This window comes from Grammomys surdaster, unplaced genomic scaffold, assembly GCF_004785775.1.
Source record: "Grammomys surdaster isolate TR1022 unplaced genomic scaffold, NIH_TR_1.0 255, whole genome shotgun sequence".
Taxonomy (NCBI): domain Eukaryota; kingdom Metazoa; phylum Chordata; class Mammalia; order Rodentia; family Muridae; genus Grammomys; species Grammomys surdaster.
The window spans coordinates 10,150,229-10,157,732 of NW_021604696.1; positions in this window are offsets into that span (position 1 = coordinate 10,150,229).

Below are 7,504 nucleotides of genomic sequence, written 5' to 3' on the forward strand. Positions count from 1 at the left end.
GTCTTCACTGGCCTGCCTCTTCCCCTTTCTACCTGGGGTACTTCATTTCTTCCCTATATTGGCTTTACCCTTTGATGAATGCTGGACTATCCCAACAGGGCTATTCTTTTCCTCAGCCCAAAGGAGAATGAAATGCCCATAGATTGCCCTGCCCCTTTTTCTGTAACAGAATACCAGAGATGGCATGATTTATGAAGCATGTAAGTTTATCTGGTTCTAAGTTCTAGAGGTTAGGTAATTCAAGAACATGGCGTGATACCTGGGAAAGTCTTGTGCTATCTCATACTATAGCCGAGGGTACCCAACAAGGATACAAAGCAAATGTGACAGCTCAGTTGCTTTATTCCTTCTAGAAAGTCAACAGGGCTATCTCAGGACCCACCCTCATGATATTCCCTAATTCGAATAGGCTAGCCAAAGCCCCTTCTCCAAAGATTGTTTAAAAAGTTGGAGATTAAATTTCCAACATGTGAACTCTTGGGGCACACGTTCAGACCACAGCAAGTATTCCACTCGAGGGGGTGGTGGCCTGCCTAACTAGGGGACCAAAGGTACAGAAATGAATTCATGGAGTGTTTGGCCTGTCACTTGGCTTCAGAAGTGACCAGAATGTGTTCCCAGGGGACAAGGGTGCCTGGGAACAGCCAGATTTGCTATTGAGGAGAGCTGGGGCAGGAGAGAGGGCTACTGGGACCTCTCCTGAACTCACTCTGGATTCACTCCCTGTGCCTCTCTGTCACCTTGAGGGACCTCCGATAGGACTCAGCTCTCAAGTTTTCTCTTTGGCTGAGTAGCTCCTCACTGTGGTCCCTTGGATCTTCTTGGGTCTTGGTTCCAAGGCTCCATAAAAAAGAACATCAGCCTATGTCAGGGATTAGCTTTGAGGGTTGAATGTTCAGGAGGACATATTTATTTAGGTGCAGCAAGGCTAGTCAATAAAAGCTGCTTGCTACTGAAAAGACAGCCTGTCATCACAGTTCCCAAGAGGAGGTGGCACACCCCATAAAGGGCTAGGGCACTAAAGGGGAAGGAGTCAGAGGAGAGGAAGGAACAGTCTGCATTGAGGGATACAAGCCCACTGCTGGCTGATCGGAATGGTGTGATCAGAAGCAGGGTGATGTTTCTGGCCTTAGTTGTCTGGTACCTGGCCCTGTGGGGTGATTTAGGCAGGTGACTGGAGACACAGAATACAGAGCATGCTCCAGTGGGTGCTCGGGGTGGGCACTGTGTAGGTGGGTTTGAGACATGAGCAGTCTCTGGGCAAGTAACTGGCTTGGTAAAGGCAGAGCAGTCTGTGGAGCCATGGAGAATAATAGTCTTGGAGCTAGGTGGGCCTGTGGATTCGCTTTAAAACCCCTTTCTTTAGAACAATGTCTAGTTGGCTATTGGCTGAGTCCAGGGCTATTCACGACTGGGGTGGAATAAATATTTTGCTTGTTTGTTTGAAATTAGTCAGTGGTCAGTTTCAGGGGTTTACTTCCTGGATAGGCCCAGCGGTGGGTGAGGAAAGACAGGGTGAGGAGCCGCTGTTTGCTCTCCAGGTGTAAGGGTCACTTCTGTCAAATGCCAACAACACAACTGGTTAACGAAATGGAGCAGAGGTGAAGGGAGGGGTCTTGGGCACATAACCCTCCACCAGAACTGTCACAGGGGTCTCCTCTAGAATCAACACTTCGAACAGAGGCTACCACAACCACACACACACACTCACACACACACTCACACACATGTTTCTACCCAACAACTTCCTGTTTAATTTGACCGAAGCCATATGTGTTATTGATCCCGTGGCCAGGCATTATTGTTTCAAAATAACTTATGCAAGCCTCCTCCATTTCCCTTTAAAACTGCCCCTTGGCTCAACTTCCTTAAATTCCCACATTTATCATGCTGTGTTCCTACCCTGATGCCCATTCCCAAATAAACTCATCTCCATTGTGATGGGTAGATAGATTTTGACTCACGTGAAGGACACAGTGGATCCAGACAAGTGGGAGACTACTTGGTGACCTTGGGGACTCAGGGTTGTAGGAAAGACTTAGTGGAATTGATGAAACACACTCAGGGTCCAAGGTCCTGGTCAGTTGGCACTGAAATGAGACCAGGTTCTAACTGCCCTTACATCAAGGCCTGGGTTCTGGGGTGAGGTGTACTGGTGTGAGAGTGATCAGGGGTGGTCAGGGTTAAGGCTGGTTTCTCTGGGATCCCCATTCTTCCTCAGTTTGCCTAAAAACCCTAAGGTTGGAATAAGAAACGGCGGGAACAAGAAAAGAAAAAGAATCCTTCCACAGTGAGAGCTGGGTTTTCTTGGAATGGAACAATGAAGTAAAACTTCCTGGATATCTCCACTTTCAGTTCAACTTTAACCTGGATTGCAAAAGGAATTGTGGGATTCCATTGAGTAATCAAACACAGAGCCGTGCTGGGACTCCAGGTGCTTATGGACATACCACAGGAATCATCTTCTCAAGGTTCTATCTAGAACCATAAAGCACAGACTATGAACACTGGGAAGAAGGTTTGAGCATACAGGAGGCTGAAAAGCTGAGCCAAAAGATGCTTGCGTCTGAGTCTTTGGAAGCTGGGAACATGCTACCTAATGTGGAGAAAGGGGCTTCGCTAATGTGAATAAGTTACGGATTTCCGGGTGGGGAGACAGGCCTGGGTTTGGTGCATCAGGGAAGAGTGGCAAGACAGCTGGAGGAGGAAGAGTGTGGTGTGTACAGGGCTGCAGTTTTGAGCCAGGGAGCCACAGAGGCTTGACAAAGCCCAGGACATGGAAGCTGCCCTTGTGGCTCCAGGGATCCTGTATTGACTGCAATTCATTTTAGCCCACTGAAGCCCATGCTGACCTCTGACCTCCTGAATGACATGGGAACAAGGAACAGATGTAGATCTCATGCCCCCTCCCCCTGTCTTCATCTTATCTCCCAAAAAGAGGAGCCTGAAACCCATGTTTTCTCTTCCTGTACTTAATATACGAAGTACTTATGAGCAAGAATTGTTTTCCTCATGTCTGTATGACAAAGACAGAGTTCTTCTGTTGCCCAGCTGACCAGAGTAGGGCTTAGAATTCTCAACCCCATGATGTCTCACTATGAATTTTATCCTAGGTGTTTGATGACCATATTTTCTTCCATCAAAACCACAGAATTTGTATCTGATAAGGACAAATGAATGGTAAGGACAATATGCCAGAGTACTAGGAGTTCAGACTGTCCCCTCACACTGGGGACACATGTGTGATGTTGGTGGCTCACACATACTGTCTTCCAGCCACCTTCCTTCACCGTCTGGGCTGCACGTCATTAAAAGGGCCTTGCCACAGGGTTTTCAGGGGTGGCTGCTGGTTTCTGAACCAAAGTCATGTTGGGTCTAACAGATGGGGAATCTCTGCCTCAGCATTTGCAACAAGCATCTTGGGCAACTTGAACCTCAAAGGATCTTGGTCATTTCCCATCCCGCTGGTGGGGAAATTGAACTGAACATCTTAATGCTGGTGGTCCCATGAATGGAAGATGGAGGGATACAGGAGAAGCCACCATTGTTCCATGGATCCTGCAGAGGCTTGGGGATTTAGTCCCTGTCACTGCTAGGTTTCAATTTTAGTAGTAGTAGTCGTAGTCGTAGTAGTTCCTCTCTTCCTCCTCCTCCTCCTCCTCCTCCTCCTCCTCCTCCTCCTCCTCCTCCTCCTCCTCCTTGTTAGGGTCTTATCATTTATCCCTAGATAAACTGGAACTCTCTATGTAAACCAGGATGGCCTTGAACTCACAGAGATACACCTGCCTCTGTCTCCCAAGTTGCTGGGATTCCTGACAGTCCCAAACCAGGTCTTGAGCATCAGGCTTGAAAGGATTATTAGACTCTATGATTGCCTTAGCTAAGTTTCTAATGCTGTGATAAACACCACCATAGTCAGCTGGGGAGGAAAGAGCTTATTTCAGATTACAGTTTACAGTTCTTCATGAAGAGAATTCAGGATGGGAACCTGAGACAGGAACCTGGAAAGGTGCTGCCTACCGGCTTGTACTTGGATTATTCTGACTGCATTCTTAAACTATCCAGGACCACCCTTCGGGGTGACAGCATGTCCCCTGCTGCCTAGTGAGATGGACTTTCCCATAGCAATCAATAATCAAGAAAATTCCCACATAGATTTGCCTATAGGCCGGTCTGATGGAGACATTTCCTCAATTAAAATCTCTTTTAATCTTTTAGATATATCTTTTTATATCTACATATCTATTATATTTAGATATATCTAGATTTGTGTCAAGTCGAGAAAACTAACCAGCACAATGATCAAGTTTTTCCAAAGACAGAAAATAAGATTGAGCAAATTCCTCTTTATAGATCACAAGGTCCACAGTTCCTCTTGAGTGTAGACAAGGCATCTGGCATGGCCTTCCTTCTCCTCTGAGGTTATCTTAAGCTGTGTCTCTGTTACTGAGTGAATGGAATCTTAAATTAGGCAGATCCATGGGCGTGCCAGAGTCAGCCGTTTGCATTGCCCTTATGCTGGGATGGTGATGGCACTCAGGGAGACCTTCCTGTTGGCTGGATCACTGCCTTTGATATGTATTTGACTCAGAATGCATAGCTTACTCTTACCATGAGTTAAGAATGCCAGAATTAAGAAACAAAAGCAAGTAATCTTCCTTCAAGAGTCCTGAGAAAAAGAATAAACATGAGTATAATTTAACACAAACCCTTTGCCCTACAAACTCATTTTGGGACAGTTATAGCTTTGTGAAATCATTACCCAGTTGTGCTTGTTGGGTTTTGTCAATTTGATAGATGTACCAGGAGAGAGAATCTTCTGTTATTATTATTATTATCATTATTATTATTTAATCTTTTTTTACAGTCCAGTAATTATTCCCCTCCCTGTCCACCCTCTGACAGTTTCTCATCCCATTCCTCCTCCCTTGTCCCCAAAAGTATGTCTCCATACCCCCCACCCCCACCCCACCAGACCTTCCCACTCCCTGGGGCCTCAAGTCTCTCAAGGATTAGGTACGGCATCTCTCAGTGAGACCAGACCAGGCAGTCCTCTACTGTATATGTCAGGGACCTCAATTCAGCTAACGTATGCTGCATGGTTGGTGGCTCAGTGTCTGAGAGATCTCAGGGATCTGGGTTAGTTGAGACTGCTGGTCTTCCTATAGGGTCACCCTCCTCCTCAGTTTCTTCCAGCCTTTCCCTAATTCAACCACAGCTTCTGTCCATTGGTTGGCTGTAAGTACCTGCATTTGACTCTTTCAGCTGCTTGTTGGGCCTTTCAGAGGGCAGCCATGCTAGGCTCCTGTCTGTAAGCACACCATAGCATCTGTAATAGTGTCAGATCTTGGAGCCTCCAGAAAAGGGAATCTTAATTAAGAAATGCTTCTGTAAGATTGGTCTGTAGGCAAGACTATGAGGTATTTGCTTGACTAATGATTGATGAGGGTTGTCCAGCCACTGGGCAGGTGGTTATAGAGCAGAAAGGGAAGCAGGCTGAGCTGGACGTGGGGAGCAAGCTTTCCAGCAGCCGGTTTCAGATCCTGCTTCTAGGTTCCTGCCCTGACTTCCCTGGATAATGGAATGTGATCGAGAGTTGTAACATGATATAAACCCTTTCCTCCCCAAGTTGCTTTTGGTTATGGAGTTTTTAATCACAACAACAGAAACCATAATTAAGACATCCCGCATGAAGCTGTATACATGATTAAATTTACATAGCTAACTCAGTTTGCTGACCTCAGTTTGCTCTTTTTCACCTGGAAGATGGGTTGACTGTGTCTGAATTTCCACTCTCACGTTTTATTTTTATTACATACCATTTACTCAGCTTGAAATGTGAAGTTCCAAGAATTACTTTCTTTGTTGTCAGAAGGCAGTTTTAACTTGACCTTGAGACTTGAAAAAAATATTTTGTTTCATGTTTTTAAAGTTACAGGTATGTGTGTATATCTGTTGGGACTAAGTGCATGTGAACACAGTGTCCTCTGAGGCAAGGAGAGAGAGGAGAATTGCCCTGGAGCTGGAGTTGACTCGACATGAGGGGTGGGATCTTAAACTGGAACCCCTGTGAGAGCCGTATACACTCTTAGCTGCGGAGCAGAGCTGTCTGTCTCTCCAGCCCTGACCTTGAGACTTCTGTTGTGAGTGTGGGAGTCTTAATACTTTTCTTTGAATGTTTTTGCTCCTACCTTTTCACCCGTAGAAATATGAAGAGCTGATATAAACAAGGTGGACGATATCATCAGGGTTAATTGTTGGCACTCCGTCTAGGCTCCGCCCAACAGCTGCCTAGCAACAGATGGCGGCTCTTTGGCTCTTCGCCTACCAGGTACAAGCCAGGAGCCAGGCTATAAGAAGACTGCTCTTACCTCATTGGTGGTCTAGTGGTTAGGATTCGTTGCTCTCACGGTCTCTCTCTCCCCCTCTTCCTCTCCCCTCCCCCCTTTTCCCACATGTTCCAGGCTGGCCTCTTTCTGTCCTCTGTCCCTTTCCTTTCTCTGCCTGCATCCCTTTTCCAGGTCCCCTTCCCTTCCCCCAAATACTTTTATACTAGCCCTCTCCTAAGGCAGATTCTTCAGAGGGAGCATGTTGGTAGGGCTGCTGAGGTGCTCCGTCCCGCCGCATTATACCACGCCAGTTTTATAAAATGCAACATTAATAACTTGGGTTGTTTGCTTCTTCCATCACTGATATTATGATTATTATTTGCAGGGATGGATTCTAAAGTATATTTCGCAAAGCATTATTTTTCCCACAATAGGCGGGGGCTTTAGATAACCTGCCTGTACTGTGGATTCGGTGCTCTCACGGCCACATGGGAGCACTGTCCAGCACTGTGGGGATGGCATAGAGCTGGGAGATTCGCAGGGGTCAAGACCTGGTACTTGTCTCTGGAGAGGCCTGAGCCAGGACCTCACTCTCTCCTACCTAGCCTCCTAAACAGCACCCAATGATAGACCACCATGTCTAGCTCCTGCCTGAGATCTGCCCCTCTCACCGTGTGAAGGTGGCTTGTAAGGAGAGGGATGGGGCCTTTTGGAACAGAAACTACTACTAGAGCAATTCCACAAACTGGAAAAAAAAGAAAGTCAATGCTTTACATCGCCTGTCTTTGAAACAACTCATGAAGAGTTAAAATAAACCAAACCAACCAACCAACCAACCAACCAACCAACCAGACAAACAAAAAGCCAAACCAAGGCCCCTAAAACAAACCCATACATTTAACACTCCTTAGATTCAAGAGGAGTTCTTTGGGGTGAGAGTAGAAATCTTATGTCCCACTCATTAAAACACCTCCTTTTCTCGTTAATGGGACCATGGTTGGGTCTTAAGCAGCAGCCAGCGGATGGGGTGAAATCTCACCTGTGAAACTGTTTACTACAACTTCTTGATCTACAACCAGCATCACTTTAAAATGTGTTCTCGGCTGGAAGCATGTCATTCTAGCGAGTCACACACACACACACACACACACACACACACACACACACACACACAC